Here is a 24,804-nt window from a genome sequence, read left to right as displayed (position 1 = left end):
GGGCTGCTGTGGACCAATATTGGAACTGAGAGCAGGGAAGCTGTCTCTCCTGTGCTTTCTGTCATCCCCTGCTTGTATCCAGGCAGTGAGAAGGAGGAGGAAGGAAGTATCCAGACTTGAATGCAGAGGGGTAAGAAGTAGGCAAGCAAGAGCAAAGAGAAGATCATAGAATCATAGAAGATCAGGGGTTGTAAGAGACCTCAGGAAATCATCTAGTCCAATCCCCTGCTCAAGTCAGGAGCAACCCCAACTAAATCATTCCAGCTAGGGCTTTGTCAAGCCGGGCCTTAAAAACCTCTAAGGATGGAGATTCCACCACCTCCCTAGGTAACACATTCCAGTGCCTCACCACCCTCCAAGTGAAATAGTTTTTCCTAATATCCAACCTAAACCTCCCCCACTGCAACTTGAGACCATTGCTCCTTGTTCTGTCATCTGCTACCACTGAGAACAGCCGAACTCCATCCTCTTTGGAATTCCCCTTCAGGTAGTTGAAGTTGGAGAGTAGAACAGGTTAAGAAGAGGGAAAAGGAGCAGAGGACAGGAGCAGACAGGGACAGAACTCCTGCAATCAAAATAGTATGTAATTAGTATGCACAAGAGGCCAAATTGAGGTTGCACAGGCAACCTTAACTGTCAGTCCTTAACTGTCAAGTGTTTGACTTCGCAAGCTTAATATTCTTTTAAAGTAGTTAGGTTTGTCTTTTGTTTTGTTTTGCTTTGCTGTATATAATGTGTATAGACATCAACTCCAGGTGTTTAAATGCTGTTTCTGAAGGAGATTTCCCAACTCTCAGCTCCAACAACACAGTGAGATGTACAAGCAGCCACACCTGTAAAGAACTTACAGGGCCTGCAAAATACATTCATGTTCCACCCAATAAAGGGCAATGGCGTGTATATACAAGCCATTCTTCATATACTCCAACTATGGAGATACACATTGTCCTTTAACACTTTGGTACTTGGATGCCAAATAAATAGAATTTCAGACACAGAATCTTCGTTCATAAATTAGCATCAATTTACTGTAGAAGAGTCAAACAGAATTAAAGAGGGACAGGCAAGGATTAGCAACTCTGCACATTGTTACTGATACTGATAGCCTCCTCTTCTCATGAGTGAGATATAACCTTTTACCTGTGAGCCTGAGCTCTCACCTGGCACTCATTGAGATCTCTGCTCTCCTTACTAGATACTCAAATGAAGTATGATTAGGCAAGATGGGCTTTGATGTTTTTGAGATGAACTCCACAAAATGTAACTTTAGTGGGACATGGCAAAGAGAGACCCCGTACTGTGCCTGACAAACGAGGAGTTATTAACAATTCAGGCTAACACATCTGCTCCGGGGTGAAGGCAGCTAGTAGGAGAAAGTGGTTCTTGAGCTCAGGGCTGTGGGTAAGAAGCTCCCAAACTGGGGGGTTTTGTTTTATATTTTGTTGTTTTTCTGTGACTAAGAGAGAGGCTTTTCCCCTGGAATAGGAGAGCTGGCTAGACGGCTGCTCCCGTGTTTTTAGTATTGAATTCCTTCCCCAGTGTGATCCACTTTTCTTAACCCTCTGATCAGGCTCATAAAGGAAGCAAATGAATAAAATATCCAGAAGCCTGAAAACTACCTTTTCCAAATGGTGTAAAATCCCACCATTCATAGCTGGCTGGTGTGTATAAAGCAGAGCAACACGTAGTGTATCTGCAGGAGGCAAAGACTGACATCCTAATAGACCAATATGCTCACTGATCGTGGGTGCCACATCTGAAACAGATTTATGTGTCTTGAGCTGGACACACAAAATTAGTGCCCACTTCTGAATTGACTAAGTGTATCTTGCTGTTAGAACAATTCTTTTCTCTTTGAAGTCACTCCAAAGCATGTAAGGGATTATGGGAATGAACATATACAGGATGCTGTAATAATGTGTGGCTGTTATCTAACTGCATACAGCCAACTGATATGGAATAAAACCTAGAATTTTTCATTTCCAAGCCTGAGAACTTTTGCGCATGCATAATTCCCTGAGTGTCAGCGGGAACTGGATGGTGCTTTGTGCAGCAGCTCTCAAGAGACTCATCCACCGTCCAGTGAAGTCAATGAAAAAAATACCATTGAGTTCAATGAGAGTTGACTAGGACCTCAAGCCTTTTGACTCTATAAACATAGATTTCTATAAATTGATCAGAAGAAACACTTCAGCCAGCTTAGGCAGTAGTGAGAATGGTTAAACACTAAAGCAGACAATATATGTAGTCTTTCCAACAGCCATGTACGTACAAGTTAATACATCTGTGTGTACCAGCCATTCTTATTAGCAGGATCTCTATTAACTCTTCAAATTTTCTGATAAAATATGGAAAGTCCCAGCAAAGAGCAAATGTATGTGGCTACATTATTATAAACCTCCAAAAGCAGGTATTTACAAGGGAATTACTGACACAACCTCTGCTATCAGGGTACATATCTCCACCTGCAAATGGTAAATGCCACTGTGCACTCCAGAACTAAGGTAAAGAATATTAATAGTTTTACTCCTGCACTATCACGAAAAAAACTGTATGTTGAGCTATATTCTACAGCATAAACTCCAGTAAGATTTATTTTGCCCTTTCTGTATAGCTTATGCAAAAGAGCTCATTTTAACTGTACAATGACAAAAGTCTAGAAGTGGAAGTATTTTAATTCCAGTTTATGCTCCTATTTATCATTACAATGGTATCTGCTACAGTTACCATTCACTAATTGTGCCACAATTTCTATTGAAAGGGTTTCAATTCTCTTTTCCCGGGATAGTACTCAAGTTATCAGAGAGCTAAAACATGGCACACATGACAATCCATTTGGCTATGTTTTAATTTGAAGGAGTGCATTGTAAAACATACTTTCCCTGGTTTCAGAGAGATTTTTACATTCCCATAAGTGATTTTGTTCTTTTTAATGAAGTCACTATTGGACCACTGTTATAGGAAATGAGATGCCTCTTCAACACAGGGCTACTGTTGCTAGGGTCCAGCCCTTCCCCCCACCTCCACCCCTACCCCCTCACTAGAGTATTCTGTGTGATATGATCAGTGGTCAGTGATTTGTTTAGGAAACTGGGTGAAGTGGCGAGGAAGCCAAAAAGGTCTAGAATATGACATAAATAAGTATCACAATACTTTGGATAAATTTATACTGTGACCCAACTTAAAAATAACTACATGGAAGGAAAAACACATGCATTCTCTTTCTGTATCCCCTTGGACCACTGGAAACTGTTCCATTCACTCCTTAGCATTTACTACAGCCGAGCAAATAATTCTTAGCAGATAGTTTCCTCTATCTGTTTTAAACTGCTTTCAGAATGTTCATGAGTAGATCCGCATGTTCTTGATTTTTGTAGTTCAAGTACACTGGACAATTTTATTATTGTTTGTTTAGATTTTTTACTTCTGGCCCCTGACCCCCTAGTTCCCAGTATGAAGAAGAATGAAGCTCAAAATGTTGAAATGTGATGGGGTGGGGGTGGGAGATGGGAGTGGGGACTGTTAATTATTAAAACGTGTTCTTGCTAAGCAATCTGAAGTCCCCAAACTTTACATATGTATAAACCCATAATAAATATGTACCCCCAAAAGAGAGAATGAAAAAGCTTTCCAAAAATAACCACTCAGCGCTCCTGGAGTGTCAAACATCTGATCAGTTTTAACCTAGAATATCCCCTGCACCAAGGTTTTGTGATAGGGTGAAATTCACCCCTGTGTACAGGGCCTGCGGAAGGGCTATTCTTAAAGGAGTTCATGGTGTATACTGTACCTAGCACTTACACAGGGATAAAGGTAGGGGGAAGTATCTGGGCTCTCTTTTTCCCTCTTGTGCAGCCACACAGGAGCCATGTTAGTTTATATATATATATATATATATATATATATATATATAATGTGTGTGTGTGTGTGTAGTTTTTTTCAGTTGAAATAAGGAAACAAACAAAGATGCATGACTGCAGATGTAAAGAAGCAGCATGGTTGCAAAACCAAGGCACAGCCGTTACTTCAGTGTAGTGATTTTTAGTGTGTCTACGTATTAATGGGTACCAGGATCCTGAACAGCAGCAGCAGCAGCTATAGAGCTTGTGTTCCCATGGCTATTGGTTAATTGTTTACTATAAATCAACTTCAGCTTATTTAGTCTTTGCTTGCGTGTGTGTGTGTGTGTGTGTGTGTGTGTGTGTTTGGGTAAATCAAAATGATGTTTAACTGTGTGTGCTGGAATAGTCTGTGTTCACAAAGTTCCAAACCAGATTGCAAGTTATCCATGTGCTGTGCCTTTTCTTAAACCAGATTTACTGCCAAAATATGAGCAGCATGTGACAATGATATTTAGTTTGTTTATTTATTTTTCATAGAGCTTGGGTTATTGCTTGCTTCTATTTGGTTGTGGGCCTCCTGCTAAAAGATTGATTAGAATTTACTGAGTTGGTCAACACTTCCCACCCATTTGCCCCCTCCTCATTTTGTACTATGGATTTTTTTTGCTTTATTATTTTTGTCCATTGATAGCTAATTCCTCTAATAAATAATACTGAATAACCAGAATATTAGAATTATAAGTATATTTTAAAAAATCTAACAAGGAATCACTGTACATATCTATCATTTGCTGTCTTTTAGGTTCCCCAAGCAAACATTGGAGATAGCTAGATATTTCATTTCTGCTCATCCTAATATATGAATACAGATGCATCTGTCTGTGTCTTTGATTTTTGAGGTGGTCATTGTCGATGGTTTATTTTCTCAGCAATAATTAGCAATAACGGAAATATTCTGATAAAAAAGACGGGAATAAATTATCTACAACTGCATTCACATGAAAGAGCACATTTTTTTGTTTTTGTTTTATTTAAATGCTCATATCCTTGGCACTTTACATTATCTGCAAAAACCAAAAAAAAACGAGTGAATGAAAAATGAGCAAGTCATGGATTTTCAGTGCTCTAATGACTTATACTAATGTATTCCTTCATCTAAATACAGATTTCTATTTAAAATTCAGCATGCAGGAGTATTATGAATTCCAGTTTAAGAGATTCCAAATAATTGCCCTTTAGAAATGATGAATAGCTGTTTAAAGCCACTGATAAGAATATACTATTCCTCTCCTAACAATGGGCCTTCTACATGAACTGTGTCAGATATGCCTGAAATTAGTTTATTATTTTTTTTATTGGTATGCAAAACACAGGCTGATGGCAGATTCCAAATAACCCCTCACTACGAACCCCACAATTCCAAAAAAACTGTTACAAAAAACAAAAGGGAGAAGAAGATAGCTGTTTTTATATAGAAGCCAGGCCACTGAAATGCAGATGATGCCACTGTCTCTTGTGCTTTGGTTTTCTTAGATTTTCGCTCTTAAAAAGAGGAGGGTCTAAGGTTGAATTGGATTTTGCAAAATTCCACATTCAAGGAGCTTTCTGAAGGCTGTTTGTGCTGTCTACAAATGCCTTTTAAAAGAACCATTCCAGATATGTTCTTTCATTTAAAAGATGAGCATCCAGAACTACTGAAATTAAAAATACATTATTCATTTACTCAATGTGGCAACATTTTCACTTAACAGAATAGATGTCCTCTTTATAACGTAAGAAAGTCTTTGAAAGCACAAAACAAAATAGATTCAATGCAGCTATACATGGAATATGCAGTTATGTGTGCAATTTGATAATGTACGTTTCAGAATTTGTATGTGTGCTAGACACACATACAATGATATATGCACTTTTGAGGAAAACGTATACACTGACATGCATCTTTTATGAAAATACACATACTAATGTTTATATATTAGGAAAATAATTCCAATCATATTTTTAAAGAGACTTGGTTTTTAAGTGAACTATAACACAAAATAATTTGTCTCATGGCATCAGGCATTTGATAATGCAGAAATAATAACAGGATGCTATAGAATTGATTACTCATCAGCAAATGGCTGGATGCTTCAAAGTTCTTAGAATTTCCCTAGAAATATACTACTTTCTGTGTGAAAAATAAACATGTTCAGAATTTTCAAAATTATGTGTTGTTTGCTATGTGCTTTGTAATATCATTATGCTTAATATAATATTTCTGCTTACTTCACATTACCTGTTTATATATGTGGTATAGGGCATGCATACAGACATATCTGCCTATATATAGATCTAGTGTGTGCATATGTCTATAGAGTCTATAGAGCTAACTAGCTATGCTATATGTGTAGTACAAAGAAAAATAGATTTCCAGAATCTATTGCAGTGCATGCCACCAAACTAAATGCCTGTTACCTAAGGAAATATCTCTCATTTATTTGTTTATTTCAGCAAACAGTATAAATACAATTCTTCCCATTTAGTTGTAGAAGTCAGAATGTAGAAATGGAATGCTAGTGGAAGGCAGCAGTGACTCTTTTCCCTTCTTCCATCTCCTCTTTCCTACCTCAGAACAAATGGTGGGAGAAGTAGATTTACTCTTATTTTCTAGCTGCCTTTTCATTTTACCCTCCCAAACTTAGCCACCTCTAAAGATGTCTTAAAAATAGGTTAAAGCAGTTAGCTTTAGCATACTTGTGTCTATAATCCTTGGCTCTCGTCTCTTTAGCCTTTTCTTTTCTCTATAGAAGCAGGGCAGTTATCCCCTATTCAGGGTCATTTTTTCTGCCTCCAGGGTAGGCTGCCTTCTCCACACACCACTGGTACCCAGAGAAGAATGGCTCTTCTGTTTGTCCAACTGCCTGCATATTGCATCCATTGCTCCATTCAGCCTGCCTTTTCAGGTCTTCTAGCTGCTGTACAACTTAGCTTTTGTGCTCTACTGCCAGGGGTTTTCTGAAGCCAGACGCTTTTTGAAAAGAGGGGATATTTGCATAAACAATGCCATGTGAGGAGATCTGCTGGAAACAAAATCAAAATTCAGTCAAGCAAATCTTCCTGATCAACTCATTTCTTACAGCCGACACCTCCTATCGTTACCATCTGTATACTAAATTATGGCTGAAAATTTGTGCAACTCTTCCTTTTTACTTGCTCTGTGTCCAGCTTTATCAAATAAGCCAATGTATATTTTGTTTTACAATTTAGTCTGAACAGAACCCATAAACAGAATTTGGTATGTGGAATGAGGAAAATATGGTGAGTTAAATAAAGCAGGAGGCCAGCCATGCATCAGCTAGCCTGCAACTCAGATTGGATTTGTACTGGGGGCTCATCAAAATGCACATCGGAAACAAGATCTGCCCATCAGTTTGCTGAGATTGCAGGTCAGTGATGGCTGGGCAGTTTTATCAGGGCAGACCAGGGAGGGGAGGCATATTTACCAGTGTGGGTGGTAATCGAAAAGAAGCTTGCTGAAAACATGTGTGTTTAAAATAAATGGCTGCTAGCTTCAAATATTTTGTCCTTGTATACATGTGTGTCTAGGTGTGTGTAAGCACACACACTATACATATAAAAAGGCATACACACTTATGTGTGGGTATACATATATGTACGTATGCAAACATATATGTCATGCTGTATGGCCTCTGTGTATTTGTTTATACATACACACACTCACATACACAGAGGATATAGCTTCTCCATGTGATAAAAGGAAACAAGATTAATTTTGTTTAAAAAAAAAAAAAAAAGCAAAGCTCACAGAACAAGAGTAGCCCAGAGGTGAAAAGGGATATAATTTCCTAAAGCACTGGTAAAAAAATGTGTGTTGTTTGAAATATTTTAACCCATATATGAAACTAGATAATAGATATGTAATTATTCCATTAAAATATGCTAAGAGAATGTTAAGGTTGCACAGCTAAGCACTCAATAATTAGGAAACGACAACATTAAGGTTACATGCACAATTCTAATTTTACACTCTTATGCATACACAATACAATTAAATAATATAACATAGATTTTTATCACATTAGGTACACATGTGTAGCCTCTTCCACACTGCACTACCTACTAAGTTTGCATATGCCAGACAGTTTATGAAAGCCATTATTGTACAAGATGCACAGTGAGGTCTTCTCCTTTGGATCAGTTGCCTCAGTCACTGCCCACTTTGCAAGCTACACAAGAAAATACATTGTCTGACGTAATATTTTTTGTTTCAGAAATTAATGTGGTCATATCACTAAAGCCGGTTATGCATATGCACAAGGGGGCAGACTTAATACTGCACAGGCAGCCTTAACTCTGCCATGTCCTTACTTTTGAGTGTTTGACCACTGAGCCTTGAAGTTATCCTAACAGATTTTTGCTGATAAATTTTTTTAAACAAAAAGCTCTACAATCAAGCACTGTATGGTGAGACACCAGTGGAACATGCTGCCCCTCAGAAGGAGCCACTGAGCTCACTTTTCAGTTGCACAATCCGACATGCACGCAGTGGGGCATATATAAATGAGTCCCTGAGTATTAAGGACTGTTTATTCCAATAGGTTATTAACATTCTCTTTGAGTGCTATTAATATCTGGAATAAGGTTAATAAGGCACTATGTACCAGAAAAGAGGTAATTATATATTGGAAAGTGGATCCTGGAAAGTACTAAGTGGCTACTTCTGGGTGCTGAGGGCCCTCAACTTCCATTTATTTTAAAAGATGACAGTGCTGAGCACCTAACATGTTGCTAAGCAAATTGCAGAACCAGGTCCTAATGATCAAGTAGCATTCATTGTGCATACAGTAACTTTCTTATTACATTCGACTGAGATTTAATAAGATAGAGTATGATGACTAAGGTTCCGCTCACCTCTTCCTATGACCACACAGTGAACCAGCCCAGAGGAGAACTCTATCAGGTTCCCTTTGTGGAGGGTCCTCTAAATTGAAGAATTCAAAGGTTTGTCCACATGTGGGAGAAGTTGGGATCTGGTGCCCAAATTCTCAGCTCACCTGAGATCGGGCAGATATACAGGCCCCTATGCCACTGCCCTGACCCCACCAATCCTGCCCTTCATTTTGGCTCCACAGCAGCACACTTTTCATGTCACTAGGGACTCCACTGAGAACTCAGCCCTGGAACCCTTCCTGCCAGGGGCGTGTGCAGGAATTTAAATTAGACCACTTTTGGAATGGCATGTTCCGTGCTCCCACTGCCACGGCCCTGTGGTCAGAGGAGCTCTGTGTCCCTGCTGATGATTGTGGCGGGGGGAATGCCCCTGCTGGCCCCCTCTTGGGCACGCTCCTGCTTCCTGAAGAGCCATGCCTGACAATAGGGCCAAACCTGCAGGGTGTCCCCCAAGTCACGATGGCCCTATCCATATCCTATTTAGTGTGGGGTACAAGTTGCTGCAGTGATAACTAAGGCTTCATGGGTGAAAATACATGCACCACTGTTCCCTATTGGGTCACACCCTATGGATCTAAAGTCCTCCCCTCTATACACACATACACTCAGGATGGTAGAGCAGAAGAATATAGGTTCTTGGAGAGAAGGTCACATATTGAATCTTGCCACTTGCAGACAGGAATGGCTTTGCAAGCATCCCAGGGTTCTTTGAACTAGCCCTGGCCCCATTAATCACGTGCAAAAGGACTGTATTTCACAGTACTTCAGTTTGGGAAAGCACTGTAAGGCTAGGTTAGCCCAATGATGAGCCGCCAGAAGCTGAAGAACCGGTTCCTTCAGTCGCTCCGGGTCTTCGGCGGCACTGAAAGATCCACCGCCGAAGTGCCGCTGAAGGCCCGGAGCGAGTGAAGGGCCCGCCGCTGAAGTGCTGCCAAAGGCTTGGAGTGCCGCCGGGTGAGTAAAAATTCACAGGGGAGTCTCCCCAGCCGAGAGCTCAGGCGGGACAGATAGGACGGTCCCGTGGGCCGGATGTGGCCCGCGAGCCGGAGTTTGCCCATCCCTTTAACAACCGGTTCTAAACCGGCTTCAAAATTTAACAACCGGTTCACGCGAACCGGCTCCAGTTCACCACTGGCATAGCTCCTGATCACATGGATTGGGAATGGAGTGAATGATGCACATCCTCATCTGATGGGTGGGTTGCTGGACCTGTATAACTCCCTCCCTGGAGTTCATCAGGGAGGAGAGTGGTGCAGGATTGGCTGTCCCCCACCCCACAACTTTGACCTGATATATTGGGGGCATGATCTTGCACAAGTTTAAATACGAAGTATAACAGAATTTGGTGTGTCCTTTTTGAATTTCTCCATGAGTAATACACGCTAATTCTATTCTCCTTCTCATAGAAACATGCCAGATGACATGCCACTAGATTTATGCAAGGGGAAATGGGGAATAATAATGTATGAACTCTTGGGTTCCCTTTTATTCATTTTCTGTAATCTTTAAGTCCTTCTAAACCACCTAGAGCTCTATCATTCTTACCTTCCTAGGATGTAAATTGCCTTAATCCTACATAGTCAATGGACATGGGTGGGTCCAAGCATGTTGGAAAGCTAGGTATTTCTTTTCACAGTACTTCAGTTTGGGAAAGCATACTACATAAATAATGTACCTGAAAACATATTTATTGAGGTTTAACATCTGTGTTAGAGATGTATCTATTACATAGCTTCAGTAAATGTGTTTTTAATGTTCTACTTCATTGCATATAATACCTCTCTTATTAAACTGAAATTAAAAGCATGTTCAGTACCTCATAGTCAAAGCAGCACTGGTGTAGGTTTATAATGCAAGCAAATGCATCGAGAAAGAGAATAATACGTATAACAGAATGCATTGCTTGGCCAATAAAAGACACAAATTGTTCCTGGAAGATAATATAGTGAGTTCTGTATCCTAAGATCTGCAGGATCTTAGGGCCTGATGCAAAAGTACTGTTTTTAGTTACATCGGAATGTGGGAGATTATTTCTTCAGCAGTTATGTTCTACTTAATTAATGTTGGATTCAAAGATTGTGTGTAAAAGAAGTTTTTTACAGCATATTGCTAGAGCTACCTGTTTGTAATGCATCAGCCAGTCTAACGGGAAGGAGGATGGACCTGGGATTTAATGCAAAACCCTGACAATTGGAGACTACCTCAACATACTCATCAAGCAAAGGTGTCTGGAGGTCTACTAGTTACTAGTAGGTCAGAATTTTGATTAAAAAATCATAACCTTGAATTCCTTTTTAAAAATTTTCTTTTTAACAAGAATAATACAGAAAAGAAATCTGACCAATTAGTAAGGAAGGAAAAAGTCTGTATAAATACTGTACTACAAATAAAACATAGGTCCTGGAATACTTGGAAAATTTGAACAGGACAGAAGCAGCCCCTGATAACTTTTATGTCTAAGGGATCCTTGATAGCCTAAATGAAATAAGCTGGTAACTTCTGTCTATTTCCTAGTGAGCAGATGTCTGCATAACAAACATCGCCATCGAAGTGCCTGGTTCCGCAATGAACACCACACAGAAGGATCTCTACGCCTGCAAAGAGCCCCATTGATGTAATTGATTTCAGTGGGGCTCTGCACAGCCACAAGGATCCAGTGCTCATAGAAGAATCAGGGCCATAATTGGTATATATTGGCCGTATCAGCAGAGGTCAAAGACTAGAAGCCTGATCTCTCACTCATTGAAACCAATAGAAAAGCTCCCATTGATTTCAGTGAAGCAGGATCAAGTAATAAAATGGTTGTGGAGAGTAAATTACACTCTCCCCACTAGAGGCAGTCCCATTAATCAGTGCTGAGATATTTGAATGGGGCAACATGGGGGAAACTTGCACTTCTGCTTCCAATTCTGTCCCTGTTCTTGGATAAAAGGGTAATGTACCTTTGGCTTCTTTCAAGAGCACTAACATTCACTGGGGTTTTTTTTTTTTAAGTGTAAATTACTTTATATCCAGCACACCAAAAGGGAGGCAAACTTCTAAAACAACGTCCAGAAATACGAGGCTCTGGTGGCAGAATTTGCCCTTCAGTGATTAGCAATTATGTATCCAGTTGTGAATAGGCTCCAGAAATGTTAGCATATACATTAATCTGTATGTGAAGCTCTGCTTTACTGTGGATTTTCTCTACAATATTTTTTCCATAAAAGAAATTCATAGAAGAAATGATAACATTGATGTAAGAGAGAGGCAGCTTGATTAGCATTGGCTGTGTGCTCATTATAGTGCAACCAAAATGGGGAGAAGATAGGGAAAGCTCCATATTGTCAGCAGATTGTGTATTTAACAGAGTCTACAGGAGGCGGTCTGCATGACTAGATTGCTCTAATCCTTATAACTTGGAAATCAATAAGATAAATGAAGGAGAACTGAACAGCTAGTAGGCTCGGCCCTGATGGTTCCAGGATAAATCCCTTTTAATAAACATGAAACTGCAGCAGACCAGAAATTCTGAGCTCCGGTTCTGAGTTGAAACTCTTTACCTCTCTATCTGCCACATTTATCAGTTTTTGTTTTTACTCCTTCACTCTTTTTTTAATTTGTAAGTCTGTGTCCATCCATTTAACTGAATGTTTATTTCCTTCCTTCTGCAAGATGAAGTATAGATATAATGCTGCTTTGTAATGGCTCTCAAGAAGGATTAAGGAAAAAAAATCTGTCATCCTATAATCATCTTATTCTTGCTTAATACATACTATTGTCTTTTGGGGAAATTCAAATTTGTGAAACATGCAAGGGGGAAAAGGAAGGAAATGTCATTTACAAAAAGCTGCTACTCAGATTTGTTTTATTATAGCATTTATGGTAATGGTAGTGACAAAGGAATTTTTTTTAATGAAGCAAACAGTATATTTTCCACAGCATTAACACTCCCTGGCTAGTTGCTCCATCAGAACTGGGATTTGACAAGGCTTAGTTTCTATAATAGATGTTTGGTTAATTTATTTGTTTCTAAATTATAACAAGAGTTTGGAAGTTCCAGATTTAATACTGAGGCTTCCCTTGATATACACAGGGAAAAAAATAAATTTAGATCTCTTTATTTTCCAATTAAACATTCTTTATCCCTGCGTTAATATTACAGACGTCTCAGGAATAATTAAAACAGATAAGCAATTTATAAAATCTTCACATTTCATGCTAATTATCATAATGTAATGTTACATTTCTATTAGCAGCTTTTGTTTCCTCCTCCTCCATCCTTTGCTTTTCTGAACCCGTGGGCCTTAACCAGTCAGTATGTTATAAATCTTAGTTAAAACACACTAAGAATCTTGCAACCAAGCAAACTGGACAGTGATGGAGCTTTTCTCTGTTTACGTCCCTTCCTGACAGCCAGGCTGTCATTGAATTTGAAAATTATGATGGTTTTTATAGCTTTTTACTGTGAAGGCTAAAGGATTTTCAGCATGCAGAGGAGCAAGTGAGGGTTGTAAGGGAAAAGAACAGTGCCATTGGTAAGGCTGGTGAACCCTGTGCTTTGTTACTCCTGATCCAATAGTTTGAAGAGAAAGCACAAGTAATGTATAAAGGTTAGGTCACCCAGTCAAGGAATAGAAGCAATGCTGTATGATGTAGATGGGCCGTCACACCTCCAACAGCAAATGCCAGTTATCTAAGCAGTCTAATGAGTATTCACTGTGAATGGTTCCTGAGCACAAATATTGTTAGCTATTTGTGGTGAGAGTGTGAAAAGCGGGAGGGGGTAGGAAGAGCTAAGGCCCTGAACTTGCAAACGCTTAACTTCACTGTGGTGAGCCCCATTGAAATCAATGGGAATCTTCATGAATAAAGCTGTGCACGTGAGGAAGCATTTTCAGGTTTGAGGCCTGAATTTGTCCAATAAACTGTTCAGAATGAAACATCTGACTGGAACAACGGTAATAACAAAAATTACCAGTGCCTGTGCACAAACACACACGTGCATGACTCTGCGCTGACGAGGTGCAGAAAAGCAGAGTGCTCAGCTCTAGAAGTTTGCTTCCCCAGCCCTCTTTCAGCAGCCTCTAGGAGTGAGCCTTTAAGAAGTAACTGATATCATAATACAGATAATGGACTTTGGTATGTTTTAAAAATATAATCATCTAAGCTTTCACATATAACAGTGTAGCTTAGGCTTCATTTTGTTTTTATTCTGCACTAGACTTTGATATAAGCCAATGGAAATGAGGTATAAATAAAAGACTCACTCTAAAGCCAAGTTCTGAAACCTTTCTTTAGATAGAACCGTACTTATGTGAACAGATCCACATACTACCCAGTCTATTGATTCAAAGCTATAACACTTTTGTCCTATATTACTTAATTTATCTTTATTTATTGCAACGTTGATAGCATTCAAATTGCATTAGATAATGTACTGGATAAGATACCTTTTTAAAACCTCTTACTGAGATCCTATTGGGACTGGTATGTAATTGAAAACACTTAATGGAATATTTCAGGGAATATTGCCAGGGAATGAACAAGAGAATCACATTTCATTTTAAAATGCCAGACAAAAATCACTTAAAATGATCATAGCTGTGATTTGGAAGGGTGGGATGGGTGTTATAATTTACATAGACTTTATTTCTCACCTAAAATTATTTTCTTTCTTTGTTGCATTTGACAACTTACTAGTGTCTTTTCAGAAATGTCTGACATTCCTTTTAATTAAGTAGTTAGACACGACAGGCAATAATACATTTCTGGAGGATCACTGCAGAGCATGTGCCAATGTGTATTTTATTTCAGGATTGGAGACTAAGTTTGTAAAGTGCCAAGTAAATGTGTGCTTCTTAATACATGTGTATGAATAATAAAATATATCAGATATTCTGAGAACTGGTTGTATCTTGCTTTTGACCTAGAAGCAAAGTTGAGACTTTTCAGATTGCATCAGTTAACACTACTCCTGCATGTAGGTCTTCACCACTGGAAGTGCATAGATGGTTGGGTCCATCTCTTTTTCCATGTTCATCCAACTAAATTGGAATGATGCCCATAAATCTGGGATCTGAAGTTGCAGAAAGACAGTTACAACTGCCAGAATTGTTCTTGGTATTGAGCTGTTTTATCAACTTGGGTTCCATAATCCAAAGGTCAGCTCCAATTGCTGCAGAGAGCTCTCATCGTAGTGCTCAGAAATAAAAAGCTGAATATGGATGAGCTCACTGGGACAGAGTTCCTCAAAAGAGGATGGAGAACCATAACCATCTAACCACCCCAACCAAATTCATCCCTCTCACCTACGTATAGACGCTGGTAGCAATGGGGGGCATCCAGGCTAGTATTTGAAAAACAGATCCTTGCCCCTCTTGGCTAGTAGAAACCAGGAAACACCAATTGCTCCACTAAATAATGGAAATGCTCAGTACCTCTTTTGGAAACTGTCTGAACCTCCCTAAAGAACATGATAGTCTGTTTGGTCCTCAAGAAACCAAGATTTGATGCAGACAGTCTCATCAACTGTCATTAACTTCACCATCCTAGGCAAAATGATCAAAAATCTAACAATATGTGGCATCTGCTCACATCTTGGACCTCTCATAATCAGGCTTTAGACCACAACATGGTATAGAGGTGGCTCTAGTAATAATGATAAATGTCCTCCTTACGACTCTGGATCAAAGCCAGATCTCAGTGTTCAGTCTATTCAGCCACTCATTAACAGATTCGGTCACAAGATACTGATGACCCACTTCTGTTTGCAACGTATACCTAGAGAAGATGTTGCCTTAAAGGACACGCTTTATATTTATCCCATTATCTGACATGATAAACATAGGCAGGAGAGAGAAACAGGTAATCAGTTTGATGATTTTGCCATGCAATTTCACATGCCCGTTCTGGTGAAGGAGTTGTCAAAGCTAAACTTGCAGTGTTGCTTGCCAATAGACACAGATTGCTTAACAGTCACCTCCAGGTGGTAAAACTGGTTGCCAGTTCAAGTGCCAGGTAATTTTTATAGGATAATTATTACCCTTACCAAAGTTATTAGAGACTAGCTACTGGGAGATTTGTGAAGTATGAATTATCACTATCTGTCTGAGCAGCAAGGATAACTAATCCACACAGATGTTTTTGCTGAGCTGCAGACTATTCCCTTTGTTTAGATATTAGAAATAATTCTTCAGAAAGGATCAAATCACATAATTTTAACAGTTATGAGAGTATTTACAAGGTACTTATTTTTCTGTTATTGCAACAGTATGTCAGGAAAATATACTGCTGTTCGAGTCTTCTCTGGCACTTGCTCGTGCTTGGTTCAGTGAGCACTGAGGGTGCAGTGTGATTCTGTGAAGGATATGCCATGCAATGTGTTCTATGCCAATGTCTCTAGGGATGACAGTAGAATCTACTGCATCCTTCTTAGATCAGGTACTGCTAAGGCAACCACTGCAACTATGCCATCCCTCATCATTTCCTTCCCATGCACGGCTAACTTCATAAGAATGTGGATGCTGGTAAACCTCAGTTCTTCCTGTTCTCGCCCTGTGACAGTGACACACAATAGTTTAGTCTCCTGAGGCTTGTGTTCTGTTTTGGTACCGGTTGTTGAGCTTGGTGTGGAAGTGGCTGGGAGGTATTTAGTGGCCTGTGACATACAGGAGGTCAGATTAGATTATCTAGTGTTCCCTTCTGGCCTTAAACTTTATGATTCTATTCCTTTCTCTCTCTCCAGCTCCTACTCTACCACCTCCACCAAAGTATGTGGTCAAATCCCAGACTGAACCCTTACTTTCTGCACCGCCTTCAGAAGGGGCAGGGAATATCCATAACAGCCTGCAGGATCTCTCCAAAACCTAATGTTCTCATACCTCCACTCACCATCACAAAACATCATGGTTCCCCATCGTCTGTAGGAAAGGGTGAGCAAATTAGCAGGTCTGCATCTGCCAAAGCCAAATTGCCTTGAGGTATACAGAGCCTTCAAAGGGGCAAAAAAGCCTCCCAGAGAAACTACTGGCCCTACCCTAGATAATTTCTTCTATTTTATAAGGGAATGAGGGGAACTATGACCCCTTCCCATCCTGTATTCTGCAACCCTCCTGCTACTCCCTCAGCCCTGCCCTGTCCCTCAATCCCCCTAGTTGCTGCTTGCACATGTTCTCTCTTGCTCATGCTCGCATGCTCTTCTCTGTCTCCCATATTCATACTGTCTTGTGTTTAATCTGGAGTGGGGATCCCAGGTGAGTTGTATGCAGAACAACCAGAGTGTGGCAAAGTGGCTTACCCTAGGAGTTATGTCCACACTAGAGGTGCAATTACAGCATGTCTAGTCATGCTAGCTGCTCTGACTGAGCCAGCTAGAAAAAAACATCAGTGTAACCACAATGGCACAGGGCTAGCTACCTAAGTACATACCCAGGATCTCAGGCAGGCTTGTACTCAGGTGGCTAGCCCTTGCCGCCATTGCTAGCTTTAACAAACTACATCAGTCAAAGCTAGCTTGTATATGCCTACACATGCTGCAATCACACTTCCCAATTGCAGTTTAGTCATACCCTGAGTCATGGTCTTGTGGACATGTGAGGGCCTCTGAGGACCCTGGAAAATGCTAACCAAGTGCCCAGTCCTTTAGCTGTGCTCCAGAACAATTTTCTTTGGGCAACCTGGGAACCCACAGGACTTGACCACAACTGTAATTCATTCTGAAAATCCACCGGGCACCCAAATTAGCTCTGAGATCTAGCGGGCGCTCCAACAGGCCATTGGCACTCATGCAATGGTTGGAAAATTCTGGCCTTGATGTGCAGTCTGTAAAATGGTTTTCATTTAGTGCAATTTCTAATCCATAGCTGGCTATACCATCTGGTGGAAAAAATTGTCTATCGGGTTCTGCTTCTCCTGACACTAGTGGTGGCAGTAACATTTTAGAGAGACCCATCCTTTGCTACCAGTCTCACTGCTGCTGCTTCCCCCTCCTTCCGCTTGTGCCCTATTGAAATACCAGAAGTCTATTTACATGCTGTGGTGAGCAGACATTCCTGTGTATGTATCTGCCTTTCCTCTACTGTCCCTCTGCCTATAGAAATATCAGATTGCTATTTTACTGTCCTTTTCTCTAGAGAGAAAAATATAACGCACCAATGATTTTCTTTGTAGGGCACTGGTGCATATGTGCACGAACCAGTCTCCTCTCACCATTAGCACTGTTTGTTACAGGTGTTTTCTTTTCATCTTTTCTATTTCTTAGGGACAAATCCTAAAGTGCCTTGCGCAAGGCCCTAAAATGCCAAAGATCATCTATTTTTGCTGAACTGTGTGTGTGGGGGTGGAGGTAAGGGAGGGGGGATCTGCATGAGAGTCATGCTGCAGAAATAACTTCCATGTGCATATCCACAAGGATGTTACTCCAGATTTACACTGGTGTGACCAAGAACAGTGTAATTAATAGTATTGCTAAGAATACTAATAAATGGAACACAGTACCTGTGACTACTATTTGTAATTCTCATGCATTGCAACAGCAGGAGCTGGTTTGGCTCTTTTTTGAGTACAGCACTAGATTAAACTTATTCAAGTTTAATTCTTAGTACTGCTGGCCTTTTATTCTTAGTACTGCTGGCCTGTCTCTCTGTACCTTTCACCTCTTCTTGCATGCTTCTTTGTTGTTGTCAATACAGCAGTTATTCTCTCAAAAAAATTAAGAGGCAGAGATGCTCCCACCAAAGAACTTAGATTGACATATTGTATTACAGAAGATGGCAATTCCATATTATCTGTTCCTTTTACAGAGGAAATGTGTGGGGTCATATTTGTTTCTTATTTTTCCTTCATCCCCTTTTTTTATGCTGCTCTGTCTTTCTTGGGCCTTGTCTACATCTGAAACTTAGGTTGACCTAACTACATCACTCGGGGCTGTGAAAAATGTCACACCCTGAGCACTGTATTTAGGTTGACATAACACCCTGTGTAGACACAGCTAGGTCAACAGCAGGATTCTTCCATCTACATAGTTACCACCTCTCAGAAAGGTGGAATACCTATATCGACCAAAAGAACCCTTCCTTTGATATAGGAAGCATCGACACTACAGCGTGACTATGGCACAGCTGCAGCGCTGTTGCTCTGCCACTGTACCAGTTGTAGTGTAGACGTATCCTCAGTGTACGGGATTTATCAGTAACTGTTGGAGCTGAAATGTGTTAGTTAACTAAGCGTACACTGTGCAACGGGTGGATGAGCCAACTCCAGCAGGTAATTCCCTATGGAATAATTCATTGGCCAAATACTTACACCAGGGGTCTCAAAGTCCTGGCCTGCAGGCCATCAGCAGCCCGAGAACCTCCCCACTGCGGCCCGCGGAGGAGAGACCCATGCAGCCACACTGACAGCAATGTCTGCTGCAAGCGCTGCCCCCACAGCTCCCATTGGCTGGGGAAGAGGGACAGAGATACCATCACTAGTCGCTGGGCAGAGTCAGCCGTGGTTGCTGGGCAGAGTCACTGAGTTGCACGGAAACAGAGTCACTTTTTTTCACAATGAATATAAACAAGTCAAAATACCGAACGCAACTATCTGATGCACACCTTGCTGCAATCTTGAAGGTTTCAACTGCTTGGTCACTGAGGCCAAACATCAACAAACTGACAGGACTGAAGCATGGCCAGGTGTCTGGCAAACACTGAAAACTCTCTGGCAGGTGAAGAATTGTATAAAGTTGTATGACAGTTTTATTATTTCTAAGAAATTCGAAATAAAAAATACAATATAAACGTTTTCTTTTCTGAACGCCATCTTCAGTGACATTGTTGGCCCACTGGAAGGATTTGAGGACTGGCACTGGCCCTAAGGTAAATTTAGTTTGAGACCCCCCCCCCCGACTTACACTTTTCCCTTTGACAGTCAAAGATAAATCCCACACTGGAATTTCCTGCTTATAGTACCTTAACTATCACCCTAATTACATGCATAATGACGATAAATAAGACACTACACTAACAAGATTAAAATATTCTTACTATATGTTTCAGTTTAATGTAATCTGTCCATAATGGAGCAACTGGGAAGCTTCATTTTATTTATCAGGTATACATTTAACATTTTTCTCAACAAACTTCTGTAAATATGAACTTTGTTCTTCCTTTTTTTATATATATTGCAGAAAGAATAAGACAATGGGACCCTTTTATCCCTTTTCTATTTACCCTCTGTATAGAATCAGTCGTGATATAGCTTGGGAATTTGGAGAATTCTGGGTAGGATTGTTCACAGGAAAGGTCTTAAACAACTCTCTGTTTAGATGAGATTATTTAATTCATTTCAAATGTTGAGATTACTGCGACAGATATTGCAATCCCGTGTAGTGTCTTTGAGAGATCATAGTTCATTAAGTTTGTGTATCACTGTGAGTCAAGGAATGTATGCAGGTTCAGTGGGGAGAATTACCCCAACTCCTCCAGGAGACAAAAATAGTGATGGGTAATTAAGGTAAATCACTTAGATTGGAAACACCTCCAGAGAGGTGCCACCCCTGGGGAGGCTCGCAGATACTGGTTCAAACTTGGTTTTCCATAGGCCAAAAGACAAAGCAAGGGCTTTTGGCTTTAAAAGCTGTGTTTTAACTGACTCAGGGCCTTCTTTGTGATCCAGTCAATGGACAGGACCTTCTACCCAAGGGGAAGCCCCAGCCCGTGCAGAAGGGTCAGAAAGACTTTGGCCTACTAAACCCCATAAGACTGAGTGGTTCTTGGTATGTTTAGTGTGTGTTTTAATCTGGTTAGTTTTGTAATTGTTTTGTGTGTAATGCTTTTACCTTAAGAATAAGGTACTTGCTTAGGAAGAGCTGTGTGGTAACTTGTAATTGCTGGCAATACACTGTTCATAGCCCTGGGAGAGAAAGCAAAGCACAGGCACCAGCCTTTAGACAGGCTGTCATGTTGGGGATATTGCAGTGTAAGCTGGAGCTGTGCAGCCTTAAAACTCCCCAGTCAGACAGACGTGGGATAAGGGTCCCTGCCCGGAGACAGGTGGTAGCAGGAGACCTGACTGGAAACTCCTGGAGTGGATTGTGGAAGGAGAATACAGGTGTAGTTACCCAGAGGTTGTGAAAAATTCTACTCCCACAAATAGGATAATTATAATAAAACTCAGGCAACATATACTTTGTTGAGCTTCAGGGAAAAATAAACTACTGTACCCTCTTTTTAATAGAAAGGGGGCGATGTATTTAGTTCAAAATTCTGTCTCTCTACAGCTCCAAGGAATCTCTACATACAAGGCAGCATACTTCAGTGGATAGGGTATCGGGCTGGGACTCAGAAGAGCTGGATTCTGTTCCTGGCTTTGCCAGTGACATGTTGTCTGACCTTGGGCAAGTCAGCTCACCTCTCTATTTCTTCTGTCAATTCAGATTAAGAACATAAGAACAGCCACACTGGGTCAGACGAAATGTCCGTCTAGCCCAGTACCCTGTCTTCTGACAGTGGCCAGTGCCTGGTGCCCCAGAGGGAATGAACAGAACAGGTAATCATCAGGTGATCCATCCACTGTCACTCATTCCCAGCTTCTGGCAAACAGACATTAGGACATCATCCCTGGCTAATAGCAACTGATGGATCCATGAATTTGTCTAGTTCTTTTTTGAACCCTGTTACAGTCTTGGCCTTCACAACAGCCTCTGGCAAAGAGTTCCACAGGAAGTTGCAGTTCAGCAGGGGACAGGGCCTGCCCTGGGGTGCACAGAGACATGTATCCCGAAGGTGGAAGTTGGGGTCCTGGTGACTGCTGCGGTGGGAACAGACACCAAGGACTCTGTAACTGAAAACAAGCCCAACCTGAGGGCAAGAGGATGGGGGGGAGGCGGGGGTGTGTGTGGAATTTTGCTGGCCAGTGAAGGGTCTGTCATAGCTGGTAGCTGTGAGCCCACAGCTGGACCAGGGTCACCTTCCCTTTTGGGGGACACAGGAATGTCTGACCCTTGTCAGTGGTGAGCCCAGAGAGGGAAGTCTTACCGATCCAAAGCACTCCATTAAAGAATGTTATTCCTGCTACCCTTGTGAAAAATAGCACTGTCTCTTCAAGGCTGGGGGAGAAAAATTCTGCACTTGGAAAGCTTCACAAGGAGGTGGGGTCCAACCCAAAGAAATTCCAGAGGGAGGGGCTGAGGGCAGGCATGATTGCAGTGCACCCCTTTCTTGCCAAAGCCTCAAACGCATGCCTGAAATAAAAGCCTTCTCCAAAGAGGCAGAAGAATCTGCATCAGAGCACCTACCAGGGTACACAAAGGAATTGGGAAATGCAATAGACACTGAACAAGCTAAATTGTGTGAACAAAGCCTATCCGCCGTAGATTTGCTGTTAATCTTGTGTCTTTTGCTACTTCATCTATCGGTCAAGACAAAGGAGTTAATACTAGCAGTAAACGCTTGAAAGATGTGGGACATTTGTACATGCTAGGGATGGTGACAAGACAGTCCTACGAGCATGTTGCTCTTCAGCTTATACTTGTAAACAGTCTGGAAGCTTGGCACAGCAGCAAAAGCATAACCGGCCTATGCTGCTCTGTCAAAGGGGAAACTGAGGCACACCGCCTTATGGCATTGGTGGCTAAATGCCAAGAAACCCACATTTTAAGAGATATTGCTGTCTGCATTCTGTTAGCAATACTACACCCCAACCTGTTTTCAGGCACCTGGGGACCAGGAACCCCGAACCTTGCTAGAACACTTATGAATGGCATCATATTGTTTAAAGGTACTGACAGGGAGTGTGACCAGGGACAAACAGGGATTTTACAGGTACTGCCTCCGCCATGGACAGTGTCTAAGTCTCTGGCAGTAAGTTCAGGAGGAGCGTCTGACATTGCACCCCGTAACGCTTTATAAAAATATGCTTATGAATATAAATATGACATAACTGGAATATGTTTTATGCTAGATATGCCATGTAACATATCTCTGCAAAGGTTATGACCTACTGGATATATTCATCCTCTTTACATGCATGTATCATTTTTGTATTTGAAATTATGAATATTGGCTATGTACTTGTTTGATTTTAAGTAGCCTCAGTGAAGCATTTGGTCAGTTTCTTGAGAAAAGACTATTCTCAGTAAGTGCCCAATCAAGAAACACTTAAGCTGACAGTGGACTTTGAGAGACGCCAGTCCACGTCTGAGCTTTTCTGGGAACGTTCAAACTAACATGTAAGCAATGGCGTCGGCCTGTAAAGAATTGAGTCATGCATGGACATGTGACTTGCCCATGTGACTCCAAAACTCCATCTTGTAGCTGTGATTCTGCATAGGAAAACACACAAGAGAGACTATATAAGGCCCTAGGAAACCCCTCCATTTTGTCTTCAGCTGGCTCAAGAGATAGCCTCTCCACCCCAAAGAGATACCTGAAAGAAACTGGAACAAAGGACAGTAACTACAGGGGTGTGAGTGATTGCTGGACCCAGACTAGGAGGAAATCTAGTCTGTAAAAGAAAGTTTATTGGAAAACTCTGAGGATGAGATTTACCTGCATTTAGTGTCTTGCTGTATTAGGCTTAGATTTGCGTATTTTTGTTTTATTTTGCTTGGTAATTTATTTTGTTCGGTCTGTTATTGCTTGGAACCACTTAAATCCTACTTTTTATATTTAATAAAATCACTTTTTACTTATTAATTAACCCAGAGCCAGTATTAATACCTGGGGGAGCAAACAGCTGTGCATATCTCTCTATCAGTGTTATAGAGGGCGAACAATTTATGAGTTTACCTTGTATAAGCTTTTTACAGAATAAAATTGATTTATTTGTGGTTTGGATCCCATTGGGAACTGGGTATCTGGGTATTGGAGACTGGAGCACTTCTAAATCTGTTTTCAGTTAAGCCTGCAGCTTCTGGGGGACATGGTTCAGACCTGGATCTGTGTTTGTAGCAGGCTAGCATGTCTGGCACAACCAGGCAAGGTACTGAAGTCCCAAGTTGCCAAGGAAAATGGGCTCAGAGGTACTCCCAGCACATCAGGTGGCAGTCCCAAGGGGGTTTCTGTGACCCAACCCGTCACAGGGGTAAACACATCTGCATGCGGTATTCAAGATGTGGAAGTACCATGGATTTATATACAGGCAATATGATATTTTCTGTCTTATTTTCTCTTTCTTAATGATTCCTAACATTCTGTTAGCTTTTTTGACTGCCGCTGAACTTTGAGTGGATGTTTTTAGAGAACTATTCACAATGACTCCAAGATCTCTTTCTTGAGTGGTAACAGCTAATTTAGACCCCATCATTTTATATGTATAGTTGGGATTATGTTTTCCAACATACATTACTTTGCACTGATCAACATTGAATTTTATCTGCCATTTTGTTGCCCAGTCACCCAGTTTTGTGAGATCCCTCTGTACCTCTTCGCAGTCTGCTTTGGACCTAACTATCTTGAGTAGTTTAGTATCATCAGCAAATTTTGCCACCTCGCTGTTTACCCCTTTTTCCAGAACATTTATGAATATGTTGAACTGTACTGGGATTCCAGTACAGTTCCCCGGGAACACCACAATTTACCTCTCTCCATTCTGAAAATTGACCATTTTTTCCTACCTTTTAACCAGTTACCGATCCATGAGAGAACCATCCCTCTTATCCCATGGAAGCTTACTTTGCTTAAGAGAATTTGGTGTGGGACATTGTCAAAGGCTTTCTGAAAATCTAAGTACACTATATCCACTGGATCCTCCTTGTCCACATGCTTTTTGACACCCTCAAAGAATTCTAAGAGATTGGTGAGGCATGATAACCCTTTACAAAAGCAATGTTGACTCTTCCCAACATATTGTGTTCATCTGTGTGTCTGATAATTCTGTTCTTTATTATAGTTTCAACCAATTTGTCTTCTACTGAAGTTAGGCTTACTGGCCTGAAATTGCCAGGATCACCTCTGAAGCCTTTAAAAAAAAATTCGTTTTACAATAGCTATCCTCCAGTCATTTGGTACAGAAGCTGATTTAAATGATAGGTTACAAACCACAG

At 40.9% G+C, this 24,804-nt stretch overlaps 1 long non-coding RNA gene across 3 annotated transcripts in view; it reads left to right on the top strand.

The window, feature by feature from the left end:
* Positions 1–24,804, top strand: part of LOC311516477 — a 165,746-nt gene that overhangs the window by 96,629 nt on the left and 44,313 nt on the right. For 2 of the 3 annotated variants that reach the window (XR_014710424.1, XR_014710425.1), the window contains one exon: positions 6,679–6,968. The exons of the other annotated variant lie outside the window; for it this stretch is intronic. This is a non-coding gene — a long non-coding RNA (uncharacterized lncRNA). Of the gene's footprint in view, positions 1–6,678; positions 6,969–24,804 lie in introns of those variants that run through there. 3 annotated transcript variants of the gene reach the window in all.

The sequence above is a fragment of the Lepidochelys olivacea genome (genome assembly GCF_965140295.1).
Source record: "Lepidochelys olivacea isolate rLepOli2 genome assembly, chromosome: 2".
NCBI lineage: Eukaryota > Metazoa > Chordata > Testudines > Cheloniidae > Lepidochelys > Lepidochelys olivacea.
Note: the sequence above shows the minus strand (reverse complement) of the source record. Positions and strands in the feature narration are given on the sequence as shown.